Source organism: Meriones unguiculatus, chromosome 3 (assembly GCF_030254825.1).
Source record: "Meriones unguiculatus strain TT.TT164.6M chromosome 3, Bangor_MerUng_6.1, whole genome shotgun sequence".
Taxonomy (NCBI): Eukaryota; Metazoa; Chordata; class Mammalia; order Rodentia; family Muridae; genus Meriones; species Meriones unguiculatus.
Genome location: NC_083351.1, coordinates 160869987 through 160886918, shown reverse-complemented (window position 1 = coordinate 160886918; position 16932 = coordinate 160869987). Strand labels below are relative to the sequence as shown.

At 37.3% G+C, this 16932-nt stretch overlaps 1 protein-coding gene and 1 pseudogene across 1 annotated transcript in view; one reads left to right on the top strand and one right to left on the bottom strand.

Annotated features, from left to right (window-relative positions):
• The window catches only part of LOC110542799 (UDP-glucuronosyltransferase 2B31-like), a 290306-nt gene that overhangs the window by 196567 nt on the left and 76807 nt on the right, over nucleotides 1-16932 (bottom strand). The gene's annotated exons all lie outside the window — the stretch shown is intronic.
• LOC132653187 (UDP-glucuronosyltransferase 2B17-like) lies at nucleotides 1956-15461 on the top strand (annotated as a pseudogene).

Here is a 16932-nt window from a genome sequence, read left to right as displayed (position 1 = left end):
TGAAATAAATATTTGAATATATCTGTGAGTAAATTTTAAGAAAGGATTGCTTTCTCCATTCTCCATGGTGTGTGTGTGTGTGTGTGTGTGTGTGTGTGTGTGGTGTCTCTGCCACATAATATTATCACATAAACTTGTACTGACCTTGCTTGCCATGTTGGAAACTAGTCCTTCAAATCATGAGATAAAATACATCTGTAATATCAAAATTTGATTTGGGCAAAGGGCTTGGGTAGTGTGATGAGAAATTAATTAAGGGAGGTTGCTTTTAAAACTAAAGAATTTCTGTAAGGGATGCATCCCACAGTGGTTTGAAAGTTTGTACTTCAGTAAAATATGAGGGCAAACAAAAAGACCCAGGTAGATCATATGTCAATATTCAAGGGCTTCTTAGGCAAACAGAAACATTGGGGAATCTCAGAAATAGTAGGCATTGTGTTTCCAGAAGAGGAGGGAATACAGATTTACCTACTCAACTACTCAGGGGATTTGTGCATTAAGATTCTGAGAATAAACTACCCAGCTACACCTTGGGCCCAGAATGTGAAGTAGGAGTTTCTTGTTTCTTCGAAAACTCAGTTGTGTCACGTAAATACAGATTTTGTTTGGGTTCCAAGTGTGGGATGTGACAATGTCTTTCCCCTGTGGAAAACTTCCCCTGTGAAAAGGTATTCAATGTTTGTCAGCTGGAAACTATCTGAATCAAGGGAGTTTTCACACTTTGGTGTACTGATGTAGTTTAGGTGGAGTCTTACTGTTTTGGCTGAGTGGTACCAACTCTGTTGCTGCTGCTGCTTGTTGTTTGCTGCTGCTGTGGTTTGCTGCTTTGCTGTTTGTCTGGACTGCTGATATCCTGACTACTGAGATTGGTATATCCCAAAAGAGCCCAAGGATTTTAGTCAGGCAGAAGTAGGTAAAAGTGGTAAAGAGATTAATTCCTATTAATCTCCTGCTAAGGTCAGGGTGTGGAAAGGGAGGGAGAGGTGTTTAAGGGCATCAAATAAATTAGGTGTTTGAAAAATCTAAGTCTATAGAATTGGTTGCCTTCAGCAAAGCTTAGCAACAAATGCTACTAAGGCCTGTCTATTTGGCTATTTCTCTAGCAGCACTGATTAACAGAAACTCTTGTCTGTCTCATTTCCAGGGTTTCTATCAGCAAGACACACTGTCAAGGTTATTTAGAAATTGTATGTAAGTAAATACATTAATCAACATTCTTTTTTCATACCTCTTTCATATCTTTATTTTTTAAAATCATATTTAAATATTTTTAATTTTTATTTGTATTAATTACAATTTATTCGCTTTGTATCTTCCCTGTAGCGCCCTACCTCTTCCCCACCTGACCCCACCTCTCCTTCTCCTTCTCCACCATGCCCCTTCCCCAGTCCACCTATAGGGGAGGTCTTCTTCCCCTTCCTTCTGACCTTAGTCTATCAGATCTCATCAAGAGTGGCTGCATTATCTTCCTCTGTATCCTGGTAAAGCTGCTCCCCACTTAGGGGGAGGTGATCAAAGAGCAGGCCAATCAGTTCATGCTGATATGGCAGCCAAGGACGATTCATGGAGATAACCTAGAACCCCTGCACAGATGTAACCCATGGCAGTTCAGTGTCCATAGTAATGGGGACAGGGACTGTCTCTGACATTAATCAACATTCTTACAAAAATGTTCTTGAAAATGATATCCACAAACACTGACAAGCTCTGTAGTTACTATATCTTGGGTTCTAGTTGAAAGAAAAGTCAGACTCACCTCTCACTAACAAGTGTTCTTTCCACTCTTCAAATCTTTTGCAAACCAAGGAGTTACACACTCAGATCATGACTCTTAACTTCATTACAAAACATGTGACATTAAACATGCACATGCAAATATTAAAAAGATAATTTTTTTCTTTTACTACCTCCCTCAGCCTACAAATTCATTACGTATATTTGCTTTAAACAACTCAGGTTACATTTTAACTCATTGCTCTTTTCTGTTTAGACATAAGGGCAAAGAGTGACAGAAGGGAAGACACTCTGAACAAAGGACTCTGCTCTCCCAGGATGCCTGTGAAGTGGATTTCTGCCCTGCTCCTGCTGCAGATGAGTTGCTGCTTCAGATCTGGTAACTGTGGGAAGGTGTTGGTGTGGCCTATGGAGTATAGTCACTGGATGAATTTAAAGATAATACTGGATGAACTTGTACAGTGGGGTCATGAAGTGATTGTTCTGAGACCATAAGCTTCCATTTTTCTTGATCCCGAAAAATCACCTGGCCTTAAGTTTGAAACTTTTTCTACAACTATCAGTAAAGATGATCTGGAAAGTTTTTTTTTTCGCAAAGATTGTGAGTATGTGGACTTATGAGCTGCCAAGAGAACTATGTTTACATTCTCCTTTGCTGCAAAATATTTTTACAGAATATTCGGCTTATTATCAAAGTCTTTGTAAAGACACAGTTTCAAACAAACAGCTTATGGCAAAACTGCAGAAATTCAAGTTTGATATCCTGATCTCAGATGCGATTGCTCCCTGTGGGGAACTGATAGCTGAACTGCTCCATATTCCTTTTCTCTACAGTCTTCGTTTCACTCCTGGATACACAATGGAAAAGTACAATGGAGGATTTGTGCTCCCTCCCTCTTATGTACCTATGATTTTGTCAGGACTGTGTGGTCAAATGACATTCTTAGAGAGGGTGAAAAATATATGTATGCTTTATTTTGACTTTTGGTTCCAGATATTTGATGAGAAGAAATGGGATCAGTTCTACAGTGAAAATTTGGGTAAGTTATGTTTCTCATCAATAGCCTAGGACCTAACTTACACATGCATTTAAAGCTATCTGTCCATGAAATACAAAGTGAGGTTTTCTTTTCTAGGTGGTCAAATATAATACAATATTAGCTAAGAAACTCTGAAACATTCTGCTAAAGCTCATTTTATTGATCAAATAGAAGAAGGTAGCAGAACTGATATAGGGCATTCTGGTCAGCTATACAATTGCAAAGAGACACAAGTAGACTTTCTCTATGTGATTCTTTACTCCTTTTCCTGTAATTTACCCTCTGTCTTAATAGGTCACTAGCTAGTTACCCAAATCTTCGTTAGTGTACATTAAAAATGATATAATCAATGGAATATAAATGCATATATAACATTGAAGAAATTATTTTTTTTCTTGAGTAGGGCTATGCTTTATTTAAAACCAAAATGTAGGGTCTGGAAAAATAAAATTACTGCTGCCTTGGCAAAACAAGCAAAAAGGACTAGTTACAAACTACACTGTCCCTGAAGAAATCTGTCCAGGGTACACAGCATGGTTTGAGTTTTGAACCTGGAATGTGTATTTGCATTTGCACTGGTCCTTCTGAAGCTTAGGTAGGAGCAAAATGTGTGCTTATTGTTACAGTGGTTTAGTGGATCATTTCAAATTATTGTGAAAACATGAGGTGATTGTTATATTTTGCATTAAAATTAAACCAAACTGACATTTATGTATATAACTAAGGTTCACATCTATTACACATGCAAATTATGTTATATATAAATAAACATTGGGTTTAAAATGCACATGCTCTATATCAAACACAAATTCTTCCAACATCTCTACGGAAACATATTTTATATTCAGATGACAATCCAGTTAATTTTTCCCTTCTCATTTGTTCTTCTTCTCCATCTTGGAAGGCCCACCACCTTTGTGGAGACAGTCAGCAAAGCAGAAATGTGGCTCATTAGGTCCTACTGGGATTTGGAATTTCCTCACCCAACCTTACCAAATGTTGACTATGTTGGAGGACTCCACTGCAAACCTGCTAAACCCTTGCCTGAGGTAAGTACAGTTTTTTAATTTCACTTGTGCTGAAAATGTTTCTACACCTTTCACTACATTTTCTCCCAATGACAGAGATACATAGGAATCAAGCATACTGCTAACTAGCAGCTCAGTGAACTCAGGGAAGAACATGAGAGACATGGGAAATGTTCACATCATTTGAGTTAAATGAAGTCAGGTAAGGTGCTTGGGTGGTTAGTCACCGGGTAAGGTTATTACCAAGCAACCCAGAGGATGTGAGTTTGAATCTCCAACACCCATGTAAAAAGTTGGGTATCCTGGCATGGTATGTATGACTTTAGTCCTGAGATGGCAGAAACAGGGTAACACCAACACCTTGATGGCTATTAACCTGTTAAGAATAGTGGGATTCATGTTCAATTAGAGACAGAATCAAAAATATATATTAAAGATTGATAGGGAAAGACTCTCGATTTTAACTTTTGGACCCATGTGCAAAAACAAAGACAGGGACTCTCTCCAATACCACCACCTCTCAACACACTTACAAAAACATACACACAGGATCATGCATGGACACACAAAAGTCAAACAAATTAAGTTAGTTAAACTGGATGAGAAACTGTCAATTATTCAAAAGTGGTGATTAGTGTATATCAGAGGTAATGGTTTGATATCCAGTAAAACAACATAGACACAGTTTCAGTTCTAAGCAATAGATTGTGGAGGTCATCTCTGAAAACACCCTATTTATATATAATATCAGAAAATCACCACAGTATATGTTTTTGATGCAGTGATGATTGTTTTGCAAAAAAAGGAAAACATTTTATTGATCATAGTTGGAAGTTTGTGTTATCTACACATATGTACATACCACAACATAGATACTATTTCATGAAACATTAGTTAATAATATTAAATGAACCATCATAGAGAAGAAAAAATATTAAGCAAAAAAATACACTCTCTTTAGAATGAGAAAATGTAAATGAGCTACAATTTAATGATTACATCATACATAGTATACTTGCACTTCTGGGTTTTCATTTTGCCAGACCAAAATATTTAGTAGGTGGTTGAATTATGTGTGAGTACACTTGGAACTGCTGCCTGTGATGTTCAAAGTGTTTGACCTCGCTGTCTCTGTCTTCTGCATTTTTAACAGCACTATCATACAACTTCCTAGGAACACTTCAATTTTTATTCTAGTTATTTTCATAAAAGTTTACACAAGTGATTTCTCTTCAGTTGTTACTTTGTGATGAAGCAGGTTCTTTCTTAACAGGAAATGGAAGACTTTGTCCAGAGCTCTGGAGAGCATGGGATTGTGCTGCTTTCTTTGGGGTCCATGGTCAGTAACATGACAGAGGAAACGGCCAACACAATTGCATGGGTCCTTGCCCAGATTCCACAAAAGGTGAGATAAAGTCCCCTCATTGGAGGCAACTGTATAAAAGTCCTTCAAAGGTCTGATTACAGTGGGAACGGGGACATGAACTGATTGGCCTGCTCTTTGATTACCTTCCCCTGAGAGGAGAGCAACCTTACCAGGCCATAGAGGAAGACAATGCAGCCACTCCTGATGAGATCTGATAGACTAAGATCAGAAGGAAGGAGAAGACCTCCCCTATCAGTGGACTTGGGGAGGGGCATGTGTAGACAAGGGGGAGGGAAGGTGAAATTGGGAGGGTAGGAGGGAGCAGTATGGGGGAATACAAAGTGAATAAAGTGTAATTGCTAAAAATTAAAATAAAAAAAATTGTTCTTTAAAAACATAAATGACAAAAAAAGGTCTGATTACAGAAATTACTGGTGAAAGGTAAAGTTATAGGTAAGCTGTAATTTACATTACCCAATTTAGAAACAGATATGCATAACAAATGTTACAATGTACTACAAGTTGTCCAGAAGTTGTTTTGACCTAGAATATCTCTTATATAAGCACTGTGATCTCTTTGGGCACATTCTGAAATGCTGGCATGAGAGGACCTTGCTCTTCAGAGTCACTAGTTACATTTGTTGATTATTTAAAGTCAATGCATACATAAAAGTTTTGGTAGGATTATTCACATTTATTTTATTTTCTAGCCGAATAATATTATGCAGGTATTGAAACTATCTGAAATGTATCATGGCTATGCTCTGCATCCTAATTTTGAAGTAGTCCTGTTCAATGTGCAGGTGAGAGGGCCATTTAAATTCTCAACTGTCATTCAAAGGGCCCAGGGGTCTTTTCTGAGACTGATGCTAGTAAAGGCATTACACAGCAAGCCTACAGCCAACATCAAACTGAATGGAGAAAAACTTAAAGCAATCCCACTGAAAGCAGGGACAAGGTAAGGCTGTCCACTCTCTCTACATTTCTTCAACATAGTTCTTGAAGTCCTTGCTATAGGAATAAGACAAGTAGAGGAGATCAAGGACATACAAATTGGAAAGGAAGAAGTCAAAGTATCACTATTTGCAGATGATATGTTGGTGTACATGAATGACCCCAAAAATTCTACCAGGGAACTCCTACAGCAGAGAAACACCTTCAGCAGAGTGCATGGATACAAAATTAATTTAAAAAATCAGTAGCCCTCCTGTATGCAAAAGAAAAAAGAGCTGAGAAAGAATTAGGGACATAACACCCTTCGAAATAGCCACAAATGACATAAAGTACCTTGGTGTGACTCTAACTAAGCAAGGCAAAGACTTGTATAAAAAAAAAATTGCAGTCTTTGAATAGAAAAATAGAAAAAGATGTCAGAAGATGGAAAGATCTCCCATGCTCAAGGCTTGGCAGGATTAACATAGTAAAAAAAGAGACTGATACTCCAACCAAGGACCATGCATGGAGATAACCTAGAACGCCTGCACAGATATGGCCTGTGGCAGTTCAGTCTCCAAGTGGGTTAATTAGTAAGGGGAACAGGGATTGTCTGACATGAACTCAGTGGCTGGCTCTTTGATAACCTCCCTGTTAGCGGGTAGCAGCCTTACCAGGCCATAGAGGAAGACATTTCAGCCAGTCCTGATGAGACCTGAAAGGCTAGCTAGGGACAGATGGAAGGGGAAGAGGACCTCCCCTACTATTAGACTTGGAGAAGGGCATAGGGGGAGATGCTGGAGTAAGTTGTGATTGAGAGAAAATAAGGGAGGGGGCTACAGCTGGGATACAAGTGAATAAACTGTAATTAATATAAAAAAATAAAAAAGTTCCCTTTTGATTAATTTTAATAAAAGATAATTAAAAAATGTTTCAGGGCTGCCTTGCCAAATATTTGTAGAAGAAATACATAAAGGAAAGACAGATGTGAGTACTGCTCTTATAATAACCTCTGTGCATCATAAAATATGAAACACCCAGCTTTGCTTATAACTAGTTAGAATGAATATTGTAAGATTCAAGAAAGTAATATGAAAATAAGGAAGAGTCTAACAGAACCTGCTATAAAAACAGTTTCAGATGGCTCACTTCATAAAGCACACTACAAAGTAATTTTCTGGAGATTAAATTTAAATCTTTGAACATTTATGAACATAATAAATTTTCTAGTGGAAAATCTGCTCTATAATCATCTACATTAGTTTATTTGCTGTGATCGAGTATCAGTCACATAGCAAGTCTATGTTAGACATGTGGACCATTCTCCATTTTGCAAGATTTGTCTACAAACAATAGTGATTAAACTGAAGTAAACCCACTCCTATCCAATATACCTGAAAGGAGAGTGAAAACACCTTCCAAGTACAATCTCATGTTTTGAAGAAACGGAAGTCAAAAGACTCATTTGTTTCCTTGGAGTGGTTCTCAAGAATCACTACGAATTCTTCTTCTGTGAATTCATTCCTGATATCACCCCCTTTGTATTTATTTTAGATGCGGGATGTCTAGAGTGGTTTTGACTTGAGAGGTAAATAAACCTAATGGTCATTTGATGTGTGAGTATCCACACATGGACAGGTCTAAGAAGCTAGAATCACTAGAAAGAAATTCTCAGGTGACATAGGGTTCTGTGTGATTCATAGACTGACTTCTTCCTTGGTGCTTATGGTCTTTATTTGGCCCAAGATGAGACAAAATTTATATAAAATATAAATTATTAGTAATGGGCCACTGCTTTTCAATTGAATTATGAAACCATGTCCATGTAGTAAATATGTTCATGTGTCATGAACTATCTGATTTGTCTAAATAACCCTGCTTGGAAAATGAGGATTGCATTCAACCTGTCTGAATGTAAAAATAAACACAGAAATTGCTGGCACACTCTTCATCTCCACCTTTGAAGGATCTCATTACTCAACTTTTTTGATTTCCTCATCAATCCCAGGGGAAGTATTTAGCTTTGTTATGTTTAAAATAAAAAGTTACATATTTAAAGTTATTTTTTAAATTACTTTTTGTTTTGTTTTATTTTTATATCTTTTGTTTAGATGTTTACTATTAATCTGAATCATAGCTCCCTGTTGCCTCCCTGTCCTCCCCTCACACCTTTCTCTCCCTTTTTTGCCCCTCAAAATGGTGGAGGCCTTCCCTGCACAAACCCACTTCAACACAGGCAGTCTCATTAGGACTGTGTATTTCCTCTTTCACAGTGTCCTGGTTACACAGCCATGCCAGGGTGAAGTGATCAAAAGTCATGCAACAAAGACCTTGTCAGAGACATCCCCCATTCCTTTTCTGGGGCACACACATGGAGGCTAAGCTGACAATTGTGTATATACATGTAGAGGGTCTAAGTCTAGTCCATGCCTGGTCCTTGGTTGGTGTTTCAGTCTCCACAAGTCATGGTGGGACCAGGTAGGTTGGAACTGTTGCTCCTCTTGTAGAGCTCCTGTTCCCTCTGGATCTTTCTATCCTTCTGCCTGTTCTTCTACAAGGCTCCCTATATCATTTCTACCTTCCCACTCTTCTCTCCAAACTCTCTTGTATCGTGCCCCTTGCTCTCTTTCAAGTTCATGGCATCTTTTTCATTAACTGCTGGTACATACATAAAAGTACCTATACATTCATTTATTTTCCTAAATATAACTTGCTCAGTCTGGAAAATGATAATTTGGCTCCAGAAATCAAGATAATCTCATATTTAACAGGTTCTTTGGAGATTTGATGGCAAAAAAACAGCCAACTTAGGACCCAATACTAGAGTCTACAAGTGGCTCCCCCAGAATGATCTTCTTGGTAAGACACTGGAAAACAATGCTGAGTCATGACTGACTTTCTCTATACCCATCCTGGTTGACTTCAAAAGTCTTTATATTACACTTAGGGAAGGCACTATTTATTTAAAGATAACAAGTTTTGTTATGCATCTGTCTTTTGTTAACATTCATTTTCTCTTATCTAATATGTACTGTATGTTTTCAACTATGTACTTTATGTGTTCAGTATTACATAGTTCAAGTCTCAAGTCACATTCAAATCTGCAAAACGGTCTGTGTATATTTATCTTATTTGTGTTCTGAGACAGGAAAACATTTCAGTGAGGTTTGAGTATAAAAATCTTCATGTAGAAAAATCTCCTTTGAGCTCCTCATAGTATTCATTTCTTTTCTTATGTCTAAGACAGTGAATTAATGTTAACCTGAATTCATCTTATTCTAGGACACCCCAAAACCAAAGCCTTCATAACTCACTGTGAAGCCATTGACATCTATGAGGCAATCCACCATGGAATCCCCATGATTGGCATTCCTCTGTTTGGAGAACAACATGATGGCCAAAGGAGCAGCTGTTGCATTAAATATCAGAACAATGTCAAAGTTAGATTTGCTCAATGCCCTGGAGGCAGTCATCGACAATCCTTCGTGAGTGTAACTTCCTAAAATGTGTATCCATTACTTCTTTATTCATTGTGCTTCTAACAGAAGGCCAAAGAAGCAAGAATTATCTTGAAGGCAAAAACAATGATAGGTGCAAAGACAAATTAGAACATGATTCAGTGCCATGATTTTTTTTTCTTCTTTCTTCTTGTTCTTTATTTCCATGTTTTACTTTATGTTTCCTTGCAATGTGTATCAGGCTGGTCCAAAGTGTAAAACTTTTCTGCTTCATCCTCCAGACTGCTTGACCAACAGGCATATGCCAGCAGCACTGACCAATTTTTCTTTTCAATTCTTTTAGTAAGGCAATTGGTTAGCATTTTAAGGATAGTATAGAACTTATAAAGCAAATAAGCGAAGTAAATAAAATGTCAGGTACCAACCAGATCTATTGCACACAGAAGCCATAGGATAACATTACCATAATCAAGCTTAAATGTTATAAAACAAATATGTAAGTTTTATGGCAGTTACAATATTCAGCACAAGAATGCAATATATATTACCATAAAAGTAAAGCATATGCATGGATGTTTAAATATGCAACCTAATATATTAGGTGTTGTAAGTGGTTATTAATATTTACTACCGGTTTATTTTTTAGTAATGCTGCTGTTAATCCTTAGCAGCTGTATAACCAAATCACCACACAGAGACTGGGTTTTTAGTTAACCTAGAACACAATGCTGGGCAATATTTACTCCCTCCTAAACCTCCAAGCCCTCAGTTTCCTAACATTTAGATTTTCCACATTATACTTGCTTTTTGTGAAATCTTAGGTCTGGTTCATGCTCCACGTCCTCCAAACTCTCTCCTCCAGCTCTGCTCTCCTCGTGCTTTCCTCTCCTCAAGCTCCTCCTCCTTCTCACCCCTTCCTGTTCTCTAGCTCCTCCCCTCTTTCCTGTCCTCTGGCTCCTCCCATTGCACAATATTGTATCTAGTTGCTTTATTTGTGTCCTGTTTACACAAGAGTTGAGACAGGATGCTTATAGTGAGTATCACAATGCAATATCCAGATTGAAACCAGAGAGTTGGGGGTGGGGAAATCAGCGTTTGAATTAACAAGGGTAAGGCGTATACATTTTAAAAGAACATCATTACCACAATCAAGTTTAAATGTTATAAAACAAATATGTAAGTTTTATGGCAGTTACAATATTCAGCACAGGAATGCAATATATATTACATTAAAAGTAAATCATATGCATGGATGTTTAAATATGCAACCTAATATATTAGGATAAATTCAAATAGTGAAACCATAAGAGTGAAATAAAGAATATGTCCATTATCATTTCTTTAATGAAAAAAATACAACTTGGAGGTACTTTCCTTGAAAAGTTATTTGTCTACAACTCTCAGCATTCCTTAGGTGCCTATAATAATATTGTGTAGAGTTGGGCCTAGGGTGAGATTTATTCCTTTTCATATTAGCTTGACTATTGATGTCATCCTTATTTAGATCTTATTTAGGCAACCATATTGTTGAGACCTCATGAGTGTAGCTTTCCTCAAAGATTCAACTTCACAGCAGCTATCCTTGCCTTCTAGCTCTGATAATGTTTCAATCCTCCATTCTATGATTTACCATGAAAGCTACTTTTTAGGTAAGGTGCTTTAAAGTCAGTTACAGCTCAGAGGTCTCTGGTTTCTGATGTGCAACTCTTTGATCAACAGAAACTTACTTTCTACCTCTGGAGAATAAGTAAGGGCAACATCAAGTCTGTATGTTTTTAAGTCTGTAAGTCTCTTTGACAGTCCTGGCCAACATCTCAAACAGGGCTTTTCATGTCTGGCATTGGGGTTTATGTTAGGTAGTCCTTGGCTCTTGGAGAGAGCACCATCAGTTTAGATAAGAATAGTTTATTACAAGAAAATCATGAAATTTTCAGGAGGCAAATGGCAGGAACTAGAAAAGATCATCCTGAATGAAGTATCCCAGAAGCAGAAAGACAAACATGGTGTATGCTCACCTATAAGTATATATTAGACCTATAATAGAGGGTAAATACACTAAAATTTATACTCCTGAAGAAGCTATACAAGAAGGAACACCCTAGGAAAGATGTTCAGTCCTCATTCAGAAGGATAAATGCAATAGCATTGGAAGCAGGAGAACACAGAAATAGGACAGGAGCCTACTGCAGTCGGCCACTGAAAGATGCTACTTATTGAGGTATGGAAGCTGATGCTGAGACCCATAGCCAAACTTTGGGCAGAGTGCAGGGAATCTCATGAAAGAAGAGGGAGATAGAATGACCTGGAGGGGGGCAGGATTTCCAAAAGGAGACCAACAGAGCCCAAAACACCTGAGCCCTAGGTACCCTGCAGACTGATTCTCCAAAGTAGGACAATGCATGGAGAGGACTTAAATCACCAGCTCAGGTGTAGTCCAGAGATGCAGTCCCCAAGTGGGGTCCCTAGTAAGGAGATCAGGGACTTTCTCTGGCATGAACTCAGAGACAGACTCTCTGATCACCTCCCCCTGGAGGATGCAGCCTTGCCAGGCCACAGAGGAAGACAATGCAACCAGTTCTGATGAGACCTCATAGGTTAGGGTCAAATAGAAAGGAGGGAGGACCTCCCCTATCAGTGGACTAGGGGAGGGGCATAGGGGTAGAAGAGGGAGGGAGGGTAGGATTGGGATGAGACAAGGGAGGTGGCCACAGCCAGGATACACATTGAATAAATTGTAATAAATGAAAATAATAATAATAATCATAAAGAATAATAAAGAATAGTTACAGAAACTATATATATGCTTATACATGGAATAGTATATAAAATAGGGAATTGGATATAAGTTAATATTTTATTAGTGTCTTTTTTAGACATCTTTATTGTTATTTTATCCATTTTGCTCTTTCTGTATTAACCTCGCTCCCCCTTCCAAAGGACCCACCCCTCTTCCAATTTTCTCTATCAGACTACTGAATACAGCCATTTTCTTTGACCCTCTTCTTTATTTGCCTCCCTACCCCTCTCAAAGGAGCCTCCAGTCTTCCCATTCTTCCATCAAAGAAGTTGAATCCTAATTTTAAAATACTGTAATATGCATACTAAGAAATGAGGATGATATAATAAAAAGCAATACACAAATTTCCAATCAGTCCTTATAAATTGTAGGAGGATATGTTACCACCATTTCAATTACTTCTTGTGCTACATCAAACTGATATTTAGGGTTGTTGACTCATGTCTCTGTGTAACCCTTCTCTTTTACATATTCATTAATAATCATTTCAGCACTAGAATCAATGCTCTTGTAATGCTTCATTGTGAAATTTTGACCACTTTATTTCTAAAAATCACACTGCTAACCAAAAAGAAGTTAATAAAATAATAGCAGGAAATAGGATCAAGGATGGCTCAGTAGGTAAGAGCAAGGCTTACTCTAGCAGAAGACCACAGCTCAGTTCCGAGTGCCCATGTCTGGTGGTATACAAAAACTCCAACTCCTCAAATATCTTACACACACACACACACACACACACACACACACGCTTAAATATAATAGCAAAAGTTTTTTATTCCATTTTACAATTAGAATAATTTATGTAATTCAATAATAATTGTCATTGTAAAAGAGAAGAAAGGTAGACTTTCTATTAATTTCACTGAATAATTAGTAACTTTCATGAGAAATATATAAAAGTAATGAAAAGCAGCCATTATATCTAATTAATAAGAACCAGGAAACTTTTGTAATTACAGTCTTTAATCACTGATATGGCATTTCATAAAATTTTCTTTTCAAATCCAACCTCTTATCAACCATTAGAAATACATGTGTCATTGTGGGAACTTGGGAGAATTTAGTCTTAAACTAGTATATTCTGATGCTAGTATAAAATTTTCATGAAAAGTTAGTTTTTCATTGCTTACTGGGTTGTTTATCACTCTAGAATGACAACGGAACCTGGGAGATTGGGGCTGATAAATGAGACAAAATAGTGTCATGCAATTTCCTGCTTTATTTAGAGCATCAGGCAATTTGTTCTCTGAGAGTTAAGAGGAGTCACATGAGCAGTGTGGACAAGCCTTCTCCAGTGAAGTATGGTATTCCATAGAGGCATATAAACAAATGGCAAGAGCCAGTTGTGATAAAAAACCTGATATAAAATCACTCCTGTCTGCTACATCTAAGAGGGACACAAAAGCATGAGGTTTTTTTTTTTTTTTTTTTTTTTTTTTAGAAACTGAGGTTACAAGACTCTTACCTTGTTTTCTTGGAGTTATCTCACAAACACTGAGGAATCTCCTCACAAGTTCTTGGAGCATATTATGAGACTGGATAACTGAAGTATCATAGACTCAAATAATACCTCACTTTGTTGTTCTGTAAAGTTTTTTTTTCCTGGCTAACAATACTTTCATTTTATTTTTACTTACTACAATTTATTCACTTTATATACCAGCTCTAGCCCCCTCCTTATGCACTCCCAATCCTACCCTCCATTCCTCCTCTCCTTCCATGCCTCTCCCCGAAGCCACTGATAGGAGAGGTCTTCCTTGCCATCCTTCTGACCCTAGCCTATCAGGTCTCATCAGGACTGGCTGCATTGTCTTCCTCTGTGGCCTGGTAAGGCTATTCCCCCATCAGGAGGAGGTGATCAAGGAGCCAACCACTAAGTTCATGTCAAAGACAAAATCTGTTCCCCATACTAGGGTACACACTTGGACACCGAGCTGCCATGGCTACATCTGTGCAGGGGTTCTAGGTTACCTCCATGCATGGACCTTCGACTGTCTCATTTTCGGAACATTTTCTCTTTTCCAGCCTTTCTGAGTATGTGCTTCCATATGCTTCTTCTATACTCGAGAAGCTCAGAGATTCCTGCTAACATCTTCCTAGGCATGAATATAAAGCAAATCATATTCCTTTCATTTTGTATAATCATCTTTACTGCCTACGCAAAAAAAACTTGTAAATGTGTAGTTTCATTCATTCAGTGAATTGATGCCTATTTTATCTCTTATAGCTATAAAGAGAATGTTATGTGGCTATCAACCATTCACCATGACCAGCCTATGAAGCCACTAGACAGAGCTGTCTTCTGGATTGAGTTTGTCATGCACCACAAAGGGGCCAAACACCTGAGACCACTCGCCTTTAATCTCACCTGGTACCAGTACCACTCTCTGGATGTGATAGGATTCCTACTCGCCTGTGTGGCAGCCATTGCTACCCTTACTGTAAAGGGCTGCTTGCTTGTTTACCGATTCTTTGCAAGGGAGGAAAAGAAAAAGAAGACTGAATAGAGCTCATTGAGAACACACTACATGAACTGAATTTCAGCATCCTTCTAATTTATGAACCACCTTCTAGACATTCACTGATTACTTTATCAAGGCATATCTTCTTTGTAATTTTTATAGCATGTAAGATGATATATAGCTGTGGCTACTGATACATGATCAAAGAATGCCATCATTTCTTTTAATTTCTAAACTATGTAATGTAAAACAATCATGCATAAGGTATAAAAAGGAAAATGAGGAAGTACTTGACAAAGTCTTAAAAATGAAACTATTTACCTACCAGTATTTGAACACTGTTCACTTGATTCATTCTTCAATCTGACTCTAGAGATTTCTAAACTAAAAAAAGCATTACATTTAAGTACTCACATATAAATATGGTTTTCCTGTAAAAGTCTTCATTTTTGTAGTCTTAGGGATAGTGTGGATTATTTTAGAAATACATTTTAAATGGTAGTGATTTGTATGCTCCATAGAAATTATTAGCAAACATCAAATGATCAAAATTTCATTCTAAAATAGTGTATAAAATTCAGTCATCTACTTCATAGACTATAAATTTTCTAAAATAGTATATAAAATTTACTCATCTATTTCACGGGCTAACTGTAAATTTTCTGAATTAATATCTATATAGAATGGGTTGAATGTTAAAATATGTACAATTGTGACATACTAAAACAAGGTTTTCTCCAATATTTTCATATAAAGTTTAGAGCATTTTAAACATGCACTCCAGTTATCAAATGTTGATAAAGAACAGAGTTCTGCAATCTGGTGGCGAAGCAATATTTCAAGGCCTTTATTCAACAGTTTGCAAAGAAAAAATTTGAAGCTGAAAGATTAAGTAAAAACAGTGTTGGAAAATGAATTATTTACTATTTTGTTGCTGTATCAAAATATACTGCAGTACCCACACACGTATGAATACTTGAATCTTGACAAAGAAGCCAAAAACATTCAATGGAAAAAAGACAGCGTCTTCAACAAATGATGCTGTCAACTGGATGTCTACATGCAAAAAATTGAAAATAGATCCTTATTTTTTACCTACATAAAACCAAAATCCAAGTGGAACAAAGACCTCAACATAAGATCAGATACTCTAAATAAGTTAGAAAAAAAGGTGGGGAACAACCTAGAACTCATTGGCACAGAAGACAACTTCCTGAACAGAACACCAACAGCACAGGCTCTAAGAGCAACAATCAATAAATGGGACCTCATGAAACTGAAAAGCTTCTGTAAAGCAAAAGACACTGTCTTCAGAACAAAATGACAGCCTGCAGACTGGGAAAGGACCTTCACCAATCCTATATCTGATAGAGGGATGATATCCAGAATACATAAAGAACTAAGGAAGTTAAAAAGCAATAAATCAAGCAATCTATTAAAAAATGGGGTAGAGATAAACAGAGAATTCTCTGTAGAGGAATATAGAACGGCAGAGAAACACTTAAAGAGATGCTCAACATCCTTAGCCATCAGAGAGATGCAAATCGAAATAACACTTAGATTTCGGCTTATACCCATCAAAATGGCTAAAATCAAAAACTCAAATAACAACACAAGCTGGAGAGGTTGTGGAGAAAAGGAAACCCTGGTGTGAATGTAAACTTGTACAACCACTTTGGAAATCAATCTGGCGCTTTCTCAGACAGTTAGGAATGCTGCTTCCTCAAGATCCAGCTATACCACTCCTAGGCTTATTTCCAAAACATGCTCAAGTACACAACAAGAAAATTTGTTCAAGCATGTTTGTAGCAGCTTTATTCATAGTAGCCAGAACCTGGAAACAACCCAGATGTCCCTCAATGGAGGAATGGATACAGAAATTGTGGTACCTTTACACAATGGAATACTACTCATCAATTGAAAACAAGGAAATCATGAAATTTGTAGGCAAATGGTGGGATCTAGAAAAGATCATTCTGAGTGAGGCATCCCAGAAGGAGAAAGATACACATGCTATATACTCACTTATATAGACCTATAAGTTATGGTAAACATACTGAAATCTATACACCTAAAGAAAGTAAACAAGGAGGACCTGGGTAAGATGATCAATC